This window comes from Brienomyrus brachyistius, chromosome 2 (assembly GCF_023856365.1).
Source record: "Brienomyrus brachyistius isolate T26 chromosome 2, BBRACH_0.4, whole genome shotgun sequence".
Lineage (NCBI taxonomy): Eukaryota > Metazoa > Chordata > Actinopteri > Osteoglossiformes > Mormyridae > Brienomyrus > Brienomyrus brachyistius.
In genome coordinates this window covers 40,592,596-40,607,692 of record NC_064534.1, presented here as the reverse complement: position 1 = coordinate 40,607,692, position 15,097 = coordinate 40,592,596, and the positions used below count along the sequence as shown (strand labels likewise).

General features: G+C 44.7%; 12 non-coding genes and 1 pseudogene across 12 annotated transcripts; all 13 read right to left on the bottom strand.

The window, feature by feature from the left end:
- Positions 1 to 41: 41 nt before the first annotated feature.
- Positions 42 to 160, bottom strand: LOC125735063 (5S ribosomal RNA). Its single transcript, XR_007394362.1, has one exon. It is a non-coding gene; the product is annotated as a 5S ribosomal RNA (ribosomal RNA).
- Positions 161 to 1,237: 1,077 nt separating this feature from the next.
- Positions 1,238 to 1,356, bottom strand: LOC125733216 (5S ribosomal RNA). Its single transcript, XR_007392569.1, has one exon. It is a non-coding gene; the product is annotated as a 5S ribosomal RNA (ribosomal RNA).
- A 1,078-nt stretch (positions 1,357 to 2,434) lies between these two features.
- Positions 2,435 to 2,553, bottom strand: LOC125736938 (5S ribosomal RNA). The gene has a single exon (XR_007396205.1). It is a non-coding gene; the product is annotated as a 5S ribosomal RNA (ribosomal RNA).
- Positions 2,554 to 3,631: 1,078 nt separating this feature from the next.
- On the bottom strand, positions 3,632 to 3,750 carry LOC125736937 (5S ribosomal RNA). The gene has a single exon (XR_007396204.1). It is a non-coding gene; the product is annotated as a 5S ribosomal RNA (ribosomal RNA).
- A 1,080-nt stretch (positions 3,751 to 4,830) lies between these two features.
- LOC125733073 (5S ribosomal RNA) lies at positions 4,831 to 4,949 on the bottom strand. The gene has a single exon (XR_007392431.1). It is a non-coding gene; the product is annotated as a 5S ribosomal RNA (ribosomal RNA).
- A 1,080-nt stretch (positions 4,950 to 6,029) lies between these two features.
- Positions 6,030 to 6,148, bottom strand: LOC125733939 (5S ribosomal RNA). The gene has a single exon (XR_007393271.1). It is a non-coding gene; the product is annotated as a 5S ribosomal RNA (ribosomal RNA).
- A 1,077-nt stretch (positions 6,149 to 7,225) lies between these two features.
- On the bottom strand, positions 7,226 to 7,344 carry LOC125737277 (5S ribosomal RNA). The gene has a single exon (XR_007396543.1). It is a non-coding gene; the product is annotated as a 5S ribosomal RNA (ribosomal RNA).
- A 1,078-nt stretch (positions 7,345 to 8,422) lies between these two features.
- LOC125735913 (5S ribosomal RNA) lies at positions 8,423 to 8,541 on the bottom strand. Its single transcript, XR_007395198.1, has one exon. It is a non-coding gene; the product is annotated as a 5S ribosomal RNA (ribosomal RNA).
- Positions 8,542 to 9,617: 1,076 nt separating this feature from the next.
- On the bottom strand, positions 9,618 to 9,736 carry LOC125734722 (5S ribosomal RNA). The gene has a single exon (XR_007394025.1). It is a non-coding gene; the product is annotated as a 5S ribosomal RNA (ribosomal RNA).
- A 1,077-nt stretch (positions 9,737 to 10,813) lies between these two features.
- LOC125737027 (5S ribosomal RNA) lies at positions 10,814 to 10,932 on the bottom strand. The gene has a single exon (XR_007396294.1). It is a non-coding gene; the product is annotated as a 5S ribosomal RNA (ribosomal RNA).
- A 1,077-nt stretch (positions 10,933 to 12,009) lies between these two features.
- On the bottom strand, positions 12,010 to 12,128 carry LOC125735868 (5S ribosomal RNA). The gene has a single exon (XR_007395153.1). It is a non-coding gene; the product is annotated as a 5S ribosomal RNA (ribosomal RNA).
- A 1,077-nt stretch (positions 12,129 to 13,205) lies between these two features.
- LOC125731921 (5S ribosomal RNA) lies at positions 13,206 to 13,314 on the bottom strand (annotated as a pseudogene).
- Positions 13,315 to 14,391: 1,077 nt separating this feature from the next.
- LOC125731009 (5S ribosomal RNA) lies at positions 14,392 to 14,510 on the bottom strand. The gene has a single exon (XR_007391299.1). It is a non-coding gene; the product is annotated as a 5S ribosomal RNA (ribosomal RNA).
- Between the last annotated feature and the right edge of the window lie 587 nt (positions 14,511 to 15,097).

The following is a 15,097-nucleotide window of genomic DNA, read 5'->3' as shown; positions in this document are numbered from 1 at the left end:
CGTGAAGTGGAGCGCCCCCTGTATAAAGTAAAAGTGAGAAAAGCTTACAGCACCTGGTATTCCCAGGAGGTCTCCCATCCAAGTACTAACCAGACCCTACCCTGCTTGGCTTCCGAGATCGGATGAGATCGGGTGTGTTCAGGGTGGTATGGCCATAAGCGATAGACGCGACCAAAAACAGCCCTTTTGCATTACACGCGTCTATACATGCCAGTTAGTCCCATTGGATCCTACTCCTGTTTTTTTTTTTTTTTTATCTGACTCACACTGCAGCACCACCATCCAATCGGCAGCGCCGGACCCACACCAAACATTCACCAAACTACTCAGCCGGCAGCCTACCACAATTATTCCATTCTTTCCGCATCCGCACACTTCCTCCTTTTTAACTCCTTTTCACTACCGCACAGGTTAATCGCCGCACGTCCCCCGCCGGCAAACATTACTCCTTTGCCTACTGCATGCAGGCTTCTCTTAACGACCCTCTGTTATCAACTCCGCTAACAGCCACAAAATCTCCGCCGCACGAAGCCCACTGGTAGCTGCTGAATCACATGCTTCCCCAAAACGTCGCGCTGTCAGAACACTGGGAGCTACACACACCAACAAGTCCATACTGCAGGCTGCAGCCAGAACAATTTTCTACATTCAAAAATCGACGGCCTCTTCTCTCTAAAAATTCACCAGACCGCTTCTACCACCAGCAAAGAAGTTTCCATCCCTAATTCCTCTGTGATTCCCACTAACCTAAACATTAAGCTGGCATTGAAGGGTGTGAATTACCCCGGCCAATCTGTTCTTTTAAATACAGCTTTTAGCAAGTTTTGAAAGGAGAAGAGCAGAACTTGCTATGCCAATAATATCGAGTCTTCTGTGGCGAAGTGGTTTTTGCATAGAAAACAAAGCGGTCAGTTGAAGAGGAATAATATCAGTACTTTGTTTAAAACTGTGTGTAAAAAGCTGTCTCTTTATCATCAACAATAAGTTGTAAAACGTGAATGGGGAGTGACAGTCTTCAAGTTTGTGAGAAGATCGCGCCCTGGTGGAATAAAGGCACGAACAGCTTACAGCACCTAGAATTACCAGGAAGTATTTAGAGTAAAACGGTTTCTAAAAGCTGCCTTTATGAATGAGAGAAAAAAAATATATATATATAAAATAGTAAAATGGAAGGGGAGTGATAGATTTAAATTAATCGTGAAGTGGAGCGCCCCCTGTATAAAGTAAAAGTGAGAAAAGCTTACAGCACCTGGTATTCCCAGGTGGTCTCCCATCCAAGTACTAACCAGACCCTACCCTGCTTAGCTTCCGAGATCAGACGAGATCAGGCGTGTTCAGGGTGGTATGGCCGTAAGCGAAAGATGCTACCGAAAACAGCCCTTTTGCATTACACGCCTCTATACATGCCAGTTGGTCCCATTGGATACTACTAATGTTCTTTTTTTTTTTTTTATCTGACTCACACTGCAGCCCCACCATCCAATCGGCAGCGCCGGACCCACACCAAACATTCACCAAACTACTCAGCCGGCAGCCTACCACAATTATTCCATTCTTTCCGCATCCGCACACTTCCTTCTTTTTAACTCCTTTTCACTACCGCACAGGTTAATCGCCGCACGTCCCCCGCCGGCAAACATTACTCCTTTGCCTACTGCATGCAGGCTTCTCTTAACGACCCTCTGTTATCAACTCCGCTAACAGCCACAAAATCTCCGCCGCACGAAGCCCACTGGTAGCTGCTGAATCACATGCTTCCCCAAAACGTCGCGCTGTCAGAACACTGGGAGCTACACACACCAACAAGTCCATACTGCAGGCTGCAGCCAGAACAATTTTCTACATTCAAACATCGACGGCCTCTTCTCTCTAAAAATTCACCAGACCGCTTCTACCACCAGCAAAGAAGTTTCCATCCCTAATTCCTCTGTGATTCCCACTAACCTAAACATTAAGCTGGCATTGAAGGGTGTGAATTACCCCGGCCAATCTGTTCTTTTAAATACAGCTTTTAGCAAGTTTTGAAAGGAGAAGAGCAGAACTTGCTATGCCAATAATATCGAGTCTTCTGTGGCGAAGTGGTTTTTGCATAGAAAACAAAGCGGTCAGTTGAAGAGGAATAATATCAGTACTTTGTTTAAAACTGTGTGTAAAAAGCTGTCTCTTTATCATTAACAATAAGTTGTAAAACGTGAATGGGGAGTGACAGTCTTCAAGTTTGTGAGAAGATCGCGCCCTGGTGGAATAAAGGCACGAACAGCTTACAGCACGTAGAATTACCAGGAAGTATTTAGAGTAAAACGGTGTGTAAAAGCTGCCTTTATGAATGAGAGAAAAAAAATATATATATATAAAATAGTAAAATGGAAGGGGAGTGATAGATTTAAATTAATCGTGAAGTGGAGCGCCCCCTGTATAAAGTAAAAGTGAGAAAAGCTTACAGCACCTGGTATTCCCAGGTGGTCTCCCATCCAAGTACTAACCAGAACCTACCCTGCTTAGCTTCCGAGATCAGACGATATCGGGCGTGTTCAGGGTGGTATGGCCATAAGCGAGAGACGCGACCAAAAACAGCCCTTTTGCATTACACGCGTCTATACATGCCAGTTAGTCCCATTGGATCCTACTCCTGGTTTTTTTTTTTTTTTTTATCTGACTCACACTGCAGCACCACCATCCAATCGGCAGCGCCGGACCCACACCAAATATTCACCAAACTACTCAGCCGGCAGCCTACCACAATTATTCCATTCTTTCCGCATCCGCACACTTCCTTCTTTTTAACTCCTTTTCACTACCGCACAGGTTAATCGCCGCACGTCCCCCGACGGCAAACATTACTCCTTTGCCTACCTCATGCAGGCTTCTCTTAACGACCCTCTGTTATCAACTCCGCTAACAGCCACAAAATCTCCGCCGCACGAAGCCCACTGGTAGCTGCTGAATCACATGCTTCCCCAAAACGTCGCGCTGTCAGAACACTGGGAGCTACACACACCAACAAGTCCATACTGCAGGCTGCAGCCAGAACAATTTTCTACATTCAAACATCGACGGCCTCTTCTCTCTAAAAATTCACCAGACCGCTTCTACCACCAGCAAAGAAGTTTCCATCCCTAATTCCTCTGTGATTCCCACTAACCTAAACATTAAGCTGGCATTGAAGGGTGTGAATTACCCCGGCCAATCTGTTCTTTTAAATACAGCTTTTAGCAAGTTTTGAAAGGAGAAGAGCAGAACTTGCTATGCCAATAATATCGAGTCTTCTGTGGCGAAGTGCTTTTTGCATAGAAAACAAAGCGGTCAGTTGAAGAGGAATAATATCAGTACTTTGTTTAAAACTGTGTGTAAAAAGCTGTCTCTTTATCATTAACAATAAGTTGTAAAACGTGAATGGGGAGTGACAGTCTTCAAGTTTGTGAGAAGATCGCGCCCTGGTGGAATAAAGGCACGAACAGCTTACAGCACCTAGAATTACCAGGAAGTATTTAGAGTAAAACGGTGTGTAAAAGCTGCCTTTATGAATGAGAGAAAAAAAAATATATATATAAAATAGTAAAATGGAAGGGGAGTGATAGATTTAAATTAATCGTGAAGTGGAGCGCCCCCTGTATAAAGTAAAAGTGAGAAAAGCTTACAGCACCTGGTATTCCCAGGTGGTCTCCCATCCAAGTACTAACCAGAACCTACCCTGCTTAGCTTCCGAGATCAGACGATATCGGGCGTGTTCAGGGTGGTATGGCCATAAGCGAGAGACGCGACCAAAAACAGCCCTTTTGCATTACACGCGTCTATACATGCCAGTTAGTCCCATTGGATCCTACTCCTGGTTTTTTTTTTTTTTTATCTGACTCACACTGCAGCACCACCATCCAATCGGCAGCGCCGGACCCACACCAAACATTCACCAAACTACTCAGCCGGCAGCCTACCACAATTATTCCATTCTTTCCACATCCGCACACTTCCTTCTTTTTAACTCCTTTTCACTACCGCACAGGTTAATCGCCGCACGTCCCCCGACGACAAACATTACTCCTTTGCCTACCTCATGCAGGCTTCTCTTAACGACCCTCTGTTATCAACTCCGCTAACAACCACAAAATCTCCGCCGCACGAAGCCCACTGGTAGCTGCTGAATCACATGCTTCCCCAAAACGTCGCGCTGTCAGAACACTGGGAGCTACACACACCAACAAGTCCATACTGCAGGCTGCAGCCAGAACAATTTTCTACATTCAAACATCGACGGCCTCTTCTCTCTAAAAATTCACCAGACCGCTTCTACCACCAGCAAAGAAGTTTCCATCCCTAATTCCTCTGTGATTCCCACTAACCTAAACATTAAGCTGGCATTGAAGGGTGTGAATTACCCCGGCCAATCTGTTCTTTTAAATACAGCTTTTAGCAAGTTTTGAAAGGAGAAGAGCAGAACTTGCTATGCCAATAATATCGAGTCTTCTGTGGCGAAGTGCTTTTTGCATAGAAAACAAAGCGGTCAGTTGAAGAGGAATAATATCAGTACTTTGTTTAAAACTGTGTGTAAAAAGCTGTCTCTTTATCATTAACAATAAGTTGTAAAACGTGAATGGGGAGTGACAGTCTTCAAGTTTGTGAGAAGATCGCGCCCTGGTGGAATAAAGGCACGAACAGCTTACAGCACCTAGAATTACCAGGAAGTATTTAGAGTAAAACGGTTTCTAAAAGCTGCCTTTAGGAATGAGAGAAAAAAATATATATATATATATAAAATAGTAAAATGGAAGGGGAGTGATAGATTTAAATTAATCGTGAAGTGGAGCGCCCCCTGTATAAAGTAAAAGTGAGAAAGGCTTACAGCACCTGGTATTCCCAGGAGGTCTCCCATCCAAGTACTAATCAGACCCTACCCTGCTTGGCTTCCGAGATCAGACGAGATCGGGCGTGTTCAGGGTGGTATGGCCGTAAGCGAGGGATGCTACCAAAAACAGCCCTTTTGCATTACACGCGTCTATACATGCCAGTTAGTCCCATTGGATCCTACTCCTGGTTTTTTTTTTTTTTTTATATCTGACTCACACTGCAGCCCCACCATCCAATCGGCAGCGCCGGACCCACACCAAACATTCACCAAACTACTCAGCCGGCAGCCTACCACAATTATTCCATTCTTTCCGCATTCGCACACTTCCTTCTCTTTAACTCCTTTTCACTACCGCACAGGTTAATCGCCGCACGTCCCCCGCCGGCAAACATTACTCCTTTGCCTACTGCATGCAGGCTTCTCTTAACGACCCTCTGTTATCAACTCCGCTAACAGCCACAAAATCTCCGCCGCACGAAGCCCACTGGTAGCTGCTGAATCACATGCTTCCCCAAAACGTCGCGCTGTCAGAACACTGGGAGCTACACACACCAACAAGTCCATACTGCAAGCAGCAGCCAGAACAATTTTCTACATTCAAACATCGACGGCCTCTTCTCTCTAAAAATTCAGCAGACCGCTTCTACCACCAGCAAAGAAGTTTCCATCCCTAATTCCTCTGTGATTCCCACTAACCTAAACATTAAGCTGGCATTGAAGGGTGTGAATTACCCTGGCCAATCTGTTCTTTTAAATACAGCTTTTAGCAAGTTTTGAAAGGAGAAGAGCAGAACTTGCTATGCCAATAATATCGAGTCTTCTGTGGCGAAGTGGTTTTTGCATAGAAAACAAAGCGGTCAGTTGAAGAGGAATAATATCAGTACTTTGTTTAAAACTGTGTGTAAAAAGCTGTCTCTTTATCATCAACAATAAGTTGTAAAACGTGAATGGGGAGTGACAGTCTTCAAGTTTGTGAGAAGATCGCGCCCTGGTGGAATAAAGGCACGAACAGCTTACAGCACCTAGAATTACCAGGAAGTATTTAGAGTAAAACGGTTTCTAAAAGCTGCCTTTATGAATGAGAGAAAAAAAAAAAATATATATAAAATAGTAAAATGGAAGGGGAGTGATAGATTTAAATTAATCGTGAAGTGGAGCGCCCCCTGTATAAAGTAAAAGTGAGAAAAGCTTACAGCACCTGGTATTCCCAGGCGGTCTCCCATCCAAGTACTAACCAGACCCTTCCCTGCTTAGCTTCCGAGATCAGACGAGATCAGGCGTGTTCAGGGTGGTATGGCCGTAAGCGAGAGATGCTACCGAAAACAGCCCTTTTGCATTACACGCCTCTATACATGCCAGTTGGTCCCATTGGATACTACTAATGTTCTTTTTTTTTTTTTATCTGACTCACACTGCAGCCCCACCATCCAATCGGCAGCGCCGGACCCACACCAAACATTCACCAAACTACTCAGCCGGCAGCCTACCACAATTATTCCATTCTTTCCGCATCCGCACACTTCCTTCTTTTTAACTCCTTTTCACTACCGCACAGGTTAATCGCCGCACGTCCCCCGCCGGCAAACATTACTCCTTTGCCTACTGCATGCAGGCTTCTCTTAACGACCCTCTGTTATCAACTCCGCTAACAGCCACAAAATCTCCGCCGCACGAAGCCCACTGGTAGCTGCTGAATCACATGCTTCCCCAAAACGTCGCGCTGTCAGAACACTGGGAGCTACACACACCAACAAGTCCATACTGCAGGCTGCAGCCAGAACAATTTTCTACATTCAAACATCGACGGCCTCTTCTCTCTAAAAATTCACCAGACCGCTTCTACCAGCAGCAAAGAAGTTTCCATCCCTAATTCCTCTGTGATTCCCACTAACCTAAACATTAAGCTGGCATTGAAGGGTGTGAATTACCCCGGCCAATCTGTTCTTTTAAATACAGCTTTTAGCAAGTTTTGAAAGGAGAAGAGCAGAACTTGCTATGCCAATAATATCGAGTCTTCTGTGGCGAAGTGGTTTTTGCATAGAAAACAAAGCGGTCAGTTGAAGAGGAATAATATCAGTACTTTGTTTAAAACTGTGTGTAAAAAGCTGTCTCTTTATCATCAACAATAAGTTGTAAAACGTGAATGGGGAGTGACAGTCTTCAAGTTTGTGAGAAGATCGCGCCCTGGTGGAATAAAGGCATGAACAGCTTACAGCACCTAGAATTACCAGGAAGTATTTAGAGTAAAACGGTTTCTAAAAGCTGCCTTTATGAATGAGAGAAAAAAAAAATATATATATAAAATAGTAAAATGGAAGGGGAGTGATAGATTTAAATTAATCGTGAAGTGGAGCGCCCCCTGTATAAAGTAAAAGTGAGAAAAGTTTACAGCACCTGTTATTCCCAGGCGGTCTCCCATCCAAGTACTAACCAGACCTTACCCTGCTTAGCTTCCGAGATCAGACGAGATCAGGCGTGTTCAGGGTGGTATGGCCGTAAGCGAGAGATGCTACCGAAAACAGCCCTTTTGCATTACACGCCTCTATACATGCCAGTTGGTCCCATTGGATACTACTAATGTTCTTTTTTTTTTTTTTTATCTGACTCACACTGCAGCCCCACCATCCAATCGGCAGCGCCGGACCCACACCAAACATTCACCAAACTACTCAGCCGGCAGCCTACCACAATTATTCCATTCTTTCCGCATCCGCACACTTCCTTCTTTTTAACTCCTTTTCACTACCGCACAGGTTAATCGCCGCACGTCCCCCGACGGCAAACATTACTCCTTTGCCTACCTCATGCAGGCTTCTCTTAACGACCCTCTGTTATCAACTCCGCTAACAGCCACAAAATCTCCGCCGCACGAAGCCCACTGGTAGCTGCTGAATCACATGCTTCCCCAAAACGTCGCGCTGTCAGAACACTGGGAGCTACACACACCAACAAGTCCATACTGCAGGCTGCAGCCAGACCTATTTTCTACATTCAAACATCGACGGCCTCTTCTCTCTAAAAATTCACCAGACCGCTTCTACCACCAGCAAAGAAGTTTCCATCCCTAATTCCTCTGTGATTCCCACTAACCTAAACATTAAGCTGGCATTGAAGGGTGTGAATTACCCCGGCCAATCTGTTCTTTTAAATACAGCTTTTAGCAAGTTTTGAAAGGAGAAGAGCAGAACTTGCTATGCCAATAATATCGAGTCTTCTGTGGCGAAGTGGTTTTTGCATAGAAAACAAAGCGGTCAGTTGAAGAGGAATAATATCAGTACTTTGTTTAAAACTGTGTGTAAAAAGCTGTCTCTTTATCATTAACAATAAGTTGTAAAACGTGAATGGGGAGTGACAGTCTTCAAGTTTGTGAGAAGATCGCGCCCTGGTGGAATAAAGGCACGGACAGCTTACAGCACCTAGAATTACCAGGAAGTATTTAGAGTAAAACGGTGTGTAAAAGCTGCCTTTATGAATGAGAGAAAAAAAAATATATATATAAAATAGTAAAATGGAAGGGGAGTGATAGATTTAAATAAATCGTGAAGTGGAGCGCCCCCTGTATAAAGTAAAAGTGAGAAAAGCTTACAGCACCTGGTATTCCCAGGTGGTCTCCCATCCAAGTACTAACCAGAACCTACCCTCCTTAGCTTCCGAGATCAGACGAGATCGGGCGTGTTCAGGGTGGTATGGCCGTAAGCGAGAGACGTGACCAAAAACAGCCCTTTTGCATTACACGCGTCTATACATGCCAGTTAGTCCCATTGGATCCTACTCCTGGTTTTTTTTTTTTTTATCTGACTCACACTGCAGCACCACCATCCAATCGGCAGCGCCGGACCCACACCAAACATTCACCAAACTACTCAGCCGGCAGCCTACCACAATTATTCCATTCTTTCCGCATCCGCACACTTCCTTCTTTTTAACTCCTTTTCACTACCGCACAGGTTAATCGCCGCACGTCCCCCGCCGGCAAACATTACTCCTTTGCCTACTGCATGCAGGCTTCTCTTAACGACCCTCTGTTATCAACTCCGCTAACAGCCACAAAATCTCCGCCGCACGAAGCCCACTGGTAGCTGCTGAATCACATGCTTCCCCAAAACGTCGCGCTGTCAGAACACTGGGAGCTACACACACCAACAAGTCCATACTGCAGGCTGCAGCCAGAACAATTTTCTACATTCAAACATCGACGGCCTCTTCTCTCTAAAAATTCACCAGACCGCTTCTACCAGCAGCAAAGAAGTTTCCATCCCTAATTCCTCTGTGATTCCCACTAACCTAAACATTAAGCTGGCATTGAAGGGTGTGAATTACCCCGGCCAATCTGTTCTTTTAAATACAGCTTTTAGCAAGTTTTGAAAGGAGAAGAGCAGAACTTGCTATGCCAATAATATCGAGTCTTCTGTGGCGAAGTGGTTTTTGCATAGAAAACAAAGCGGTCAGTTGAAGAGGAATAATATCAGTACTTTGTTTAAAACTTTGTGTAAAAAGCTGTCTCTTTATCATCAACAATAAGTTGTAAAACGTGAATGGGGAGTGACAGTCTTCAAGTTTGTGAGAAGATCGCGCCCTGGTGGAATAAAGGCACAAACAGCTTACAGCACCTAGAATTACCAGGAAGTATTTAGAGTAAAACGGTTTCTAAAAGCTGCCTTTATGAATGAGAGAAAAAAAAAATATATATATAAAATAGTAAAATGGAAGGGGAGTGATAGATTTAAATTAATCGTGAAGTGGAGCGCCCCCTGTATAAAGTAAAAGTGAGAAAAGCTTACAGCACCTGGTATTCCCAGGCGGTCTCCCATCCAAGTACTAACCAGACCCTACCCTGCTTAGCTTCCAAGATCAGACGAGATCAGGCGTGTTCAGGGTGGTATGGCCGTAAGCGAGAGATGCTACCGAAAACAGCCCTTATGCATTACACGCCTCTATACATGCCAGTTGGTCCCATTGGATACTACTAATGTTCTTTTTTTTTTTTTTATCTGACTCACACTGCAGCCCCACCATCCAATCGGCAGCGCCGGACCCACACCAAACATTCACCAAACTACTCAGCCGGCAGCCTACCACAATTATTCCATTCTTTCCGCATCCGCACACTTCCTTCTTTTTAACTCCTTTTCACTACCGCACAGGTTAATCGCCGCACGTCCCCCGCCGGCAAACATTACTCCTTTGCCTACTGCATGCAGGCTTCTCTTAACGACCCTCTGTTATCAACTCCGCTAACAGCCACAAAATCTCCGCCGCACGAAGCCCACTGGTAGCTGCTGAATCACATGCTTCCCCAAAACGTCGCGCTGTCAGAACACTGGGAGCTACACACACCAACAAGTCCATACTGCAGGCTGCAGCCAGAACAATTTTCTACATTCAAACATCGACGGCCTCTTCTCTCTAAAAATTCACCAGACCGCTTCTACCACCAGCAAAGAAGTTTCCATCCCTAATTCCTCTGTGATTCCCACTAACCTAAACATTAAGCTGGCATTGAAGGGTGTGAATTACCCCGGCCAATCTGTTCTTTTAAATACAGCTTTTAGCAAGTTTTGAAAGGAGAAGAGCAGAACTTGCTATGCCAATAATATCGAGTCTTCTGTGACGAAGTGGTTTTTGCATAGAAAACAAAGCGGTCAGTTGAAGAGGAATAATATCAGTACTTTGTTTAAAACTGTGTGTAAAAAGCTGTCTCTTTATCATTAACAATAAGTTGTAAAACGTGAATGGGGAGTGACAGTCTTCAAGTTTGTGAGAAGATCGCGCCCTGGTGGAATAAAGGCACGAACAGCTTACAGCACCTAGAATTACCAGGAAGTATTTAGAGTAAAACGGTGTGTAAAAGCTGCCTTTATGAATGAGAGAAAAAAAAATATATATATAAAATAGTAAAATGGAAGGGGAGTGATAGATTTAAATAAATCGTGAAGTGGAGCGCCCCCTGTATAAAGTAAAAGTGAGAAAAGTTTACAGCACCTGGTATTCCCAGGTGGTCTCCCATCCAAGTACTAACCAGAACCTACCCTCCTTAGCTTCCGAGATCAGACGAGATCGGGCGTGTTCAGGGTGGTATGGCCGTAAGCGAGAGATGTGACCAAAAACAGCCCTTTTGCATTACACGCGTCTATACATGCCAGTTAGTCCCATTGGATCCTACTCCTGGTTTTTTTTTTTTTTATCTGACTCACACTGCAGCACCACCATCCAATCGGCAGCGCCGGACCCACACCAAACATTCACCAAACTACTCAGCCGGCAGCCTACCACAATTATTCCATTCTTTCCGCATCCGCACACTTCCTTCTTTTTAACTCCTTTTCACTACCGCACAGGTTAATCGCCGCACGTCCCCCGCCGGCAAACATTACTCCTTTGCCTACTGCATGCAGGCTTCTCTTAACGACCCTCTGTTATCAACTCCGCTAACAGCCACAAAATCTCCGCCGCACGAAGCCCACTGGTAGCTGCTGAATCACATGCTTCCCCAAAACGTCGCGCTGTCAGAACACTGGGAGCTACACACACCAACAAGTCCATACTGCAGGCTGCAGCCAGAACAATTTTCTACATTCAAACATCGACGGCCTCTTCTCTCTAAAAATTCACCAGACCGCTTCTACCAGCAGCAAAGAAGTTTCCATCCCTAATTCCTCTGTGATTCCCACTAACCTAAACATTAAGCTGGCATTGAAGGGTGTGAATTACCCCGGCCAATCTGTTCTTTTAAATACAGCTTTTAGCAAGTTTTGAAAGGAGAAGAGCAGAACTTGCTATGCCAATAATATCGAGTCTTCTGTGGCGAAGTGGTTTTTGCATAGAAAACAAAGCGGTCAGTTGAAGAGGAATAATATCAGTACTTTGTTTAAAACTGTGTGTAAAAAGCTGTCTCTTTATCATTAACAATAAGTTGTAAAACGTGAATGGGGAGTGACATTCTTCAAGTTTGTGAGAAGATCGCGCCCTGGTGGAATAAAGGCACGAACAGCTTACAGCACCTAGAATTACCAGGAAGTATTTAGAGTAAAACGGTTTCTAAAAGCTGCCTTTATGAATGAGAGAAAAAAAAATATATATATATAAAATAGTAAAATGGAAGGGGAGTGATAGATTTAAATTAATCGTGAAGTGGAGCGCCCCCTGTATAAAGTAAAAGTGAGAAAAGCTTACAGCACCAGGTATTCCCAGGTGGTCTCCCATCCAAGTACTAACCAGACCCTACCCTGCTTAGCTTCCAAGACCAGACGAGATCAGGCGTGTTCAGGGTGGTATGGCCGTAAGCGAGAGATGCTACCAAAAACATCCCTTTTGCATTACACGCCTCTATACATGCCAGTTGGTCCCATTGGATCCTACAAATGTTCTTTTTTTTTTTTTATCTGACTCACACTGCAGCCCCACCATCCAATCGGCAGCGCCGGACCCACACCAAACATTCACCAAACTACTCAGCCGGCAGCCTACCACAATTATTCCATTCTTTCCGCATCCGCACACTTCCTTCTTTTTAACTCCTTTTCACTACCGCACAGGTTAATCGCCGCACGTCCCCCGCCGGCAAACATTACTCCTTTGCCTACTGCATGCAGGCTTCTCTTAACGACCCTCTGTTATCAACTCCGCTAACAGCCACAAAATCTCCGCCGCACGAAGCCCACTGGTAGCTGCTGAATCACATGCTTCCCCAAAACGTCGCGCTGTCAGAACACTGGGAGCTACACACACCAACAAGTCCATACTGCAAGCAGCAGCCAGAACAATTTTCTACATTAAAACATCGACGGCCTCTTCTCTCTAAAAATTCAGCAGACCGCTTCTACCACCAGCAAAGAAGTTTCCATCCCTAATTCCTCTGTGATTCCCACTAACCTAAACATTAAGCTGGCATTGAAGGGTGTGAATTACCCTGGCCAATCTGTTCTTTTAAATACAGCTTTTAGCAAGTTTTGAAAGGAGAAGAGCAGAACTTGCTATGCCAATAATATCGAGTCTTCTGTGGCGAAGTGGTTTTTGCATAGAAAACAAAGCGGTCAGTTGAAGAGGAATAATATCAGTACTTTGTTTAAAACTGTGTGTAAAAAGCTGTCTCTTTATCATCAACAATAAGTTGTAAAACGTGAATGGGGAGTGACAGTCTTCAAGTTTGTGAGAAGATCGCGCCCTGGTGGAATAAAGGCACGAACAGCTTACAGCACCTAGAATTACCAGGAAGTATTTAGAGTAAAACGGTTTCTAAAAGCTGCCTTTATGAATGAGAGAAAAAAAATATATATATATAAAATAGTAAAATGGAAGGGGAGTGATAGATTTAAATTAATCGTGAAGTGGAGCGCCCCCTGTATAAAGTAAAAGTGAGAAAAGCTTACAGCACCTGGTATTCCCAGGTGGTCTCCCATCCAAGTACTAACCAGACCCTACCCTGCTTAGCTTCCGAGATCAGACGAGTTCAGGGTGGTATGGCCGTAAGCGAAAGATGCTACCGAAAACAGCCCTTTTGCATTACACGCCTCTATACATGCCAGTTGGTCCCATTGGATACTACTAATGTTCTTTTTTTTTTTTTTATCTGACTCACACTGCAGCCCCACCATCCAATCGGCAGCGCCGGACCCACACCAAACATTCACCAAACTACTCAGCCGGCAGCCTACCACAATTATTCCATTCTTTCCGCATCCGCACACTTCCTTCTTTTTAACTCCTTTTCACTACCGCACAGGTTAATCGCCGCACGTCCCCCGCCGGCAAACATTACTCCTTTGCCTACTGCATGCAGGCTTCTCTTAACGACCCTCTGTTATCAACTCCGCTAACAGCCACAAAATCTCCGCCGCACGAAGCCCACTGGTAGCTGCTGAATCACATGCTTCCCCAAAACGTCGCGCTGTCAGAACACTGGGAGCTACACACACCAACAAGTCCATACTGCAGGCTGCAGCCAGAACAATTTTCTACATTCAAACATCGACGGCCTCTTCTCTCTAAAAATTCACCAGACCGCTTCTACCACCAGCAAAGAAGTTTCCATCCCTAATTCCTCTGTGATTCCCACTAACCTAAACATTAAGCTGGCATTGAAGGGTGTGAATTACCCCGGCCAATCTGTTCTTTTAAATACAGCTTTTAGCAAGTTTTGAAAGGAGAAGAGCAGAACTTGCTATGCCAATAATATCGAGTCTTCTGTGGCGAAGTGGTTTTTGCATAGAAAACAAAGCGGTCAGTTGAAGAGGAATAATATCAGTACTTTGTTTAAAACTGTGTGTAAAAAGCTGTCTCTTTATCATTAACAATAAGTTGTAAAACGTGAATGGGGAGTGACAGTCTTCAAGTTTGTGAGAAGATCGCGCCCTGGTGGAATAAAGGCACGAACAGCTTACAGCACCTAGAATTACCAGGAAGTATTTAGAGTAAAACGGTTTCTAAAAGCTGCCTTTATGAATGAGAGAAAAAAAAATATATATATAAAATAGTAAAATGGAAGGGGAGTGATAGATTTAAATTAATCGTGAAGTGGAGCGCCCCCTGTATAAAGTAAAAGTGAGAAAAGCTTACAGCACCTGGTATTCCCAGGTGGTCTCCCATCCAAGCACTAACCAGACCCTACCCTGCTTAGCTTCCAAGATCAGACAAGATCGGACGTGTTCAGGGTGGTATGGCCGTAAGCGAGAGATGCTACCAAAAACAGCCCTTTTGCATTACACGCGTCTATACATGCCAGTTAGTCCCATTGGATCCTACTCCTGTTTTTTTTTTTTTTTATCTGACTCACACTGCAGCCCCACCATCCAATCGGCAGCGCCGGACCCACACCAAACATTCACCAAACTACTCAGCCGGCAGCCTACCACAATTATTCCATTCTTTCCGCATCCGCACACTTCCTTCTTTTTAACTCCTTTTCACTACCGCACAGGTTAATCGCCGCACGTCCCCCACCGGCAAACATTACTCCTTTGCCTACTGCATGTAGGCTTCTCTTAACGACCCTCTGTTATCAACTCCGCTAACAGCCACAAAATCTCTGCCGCACGAAGCCCACTGGTAGCTGCTGAATCACATGCTTCCCCAAAACGTCGCGCTGTCAGAACACTGGAAGCTACACACACCAACAAGACCATACTGCAGGCTGCAGCCAGAACAATTTTCTACATTCAAACATCGACAGCCTCTTCTCTCTAAAAATTCACCAGACCGCTTCTACCACCAGCAAAGAAGTTTCCATCCGTAATTCCTCCGTGATTCCCACTAACC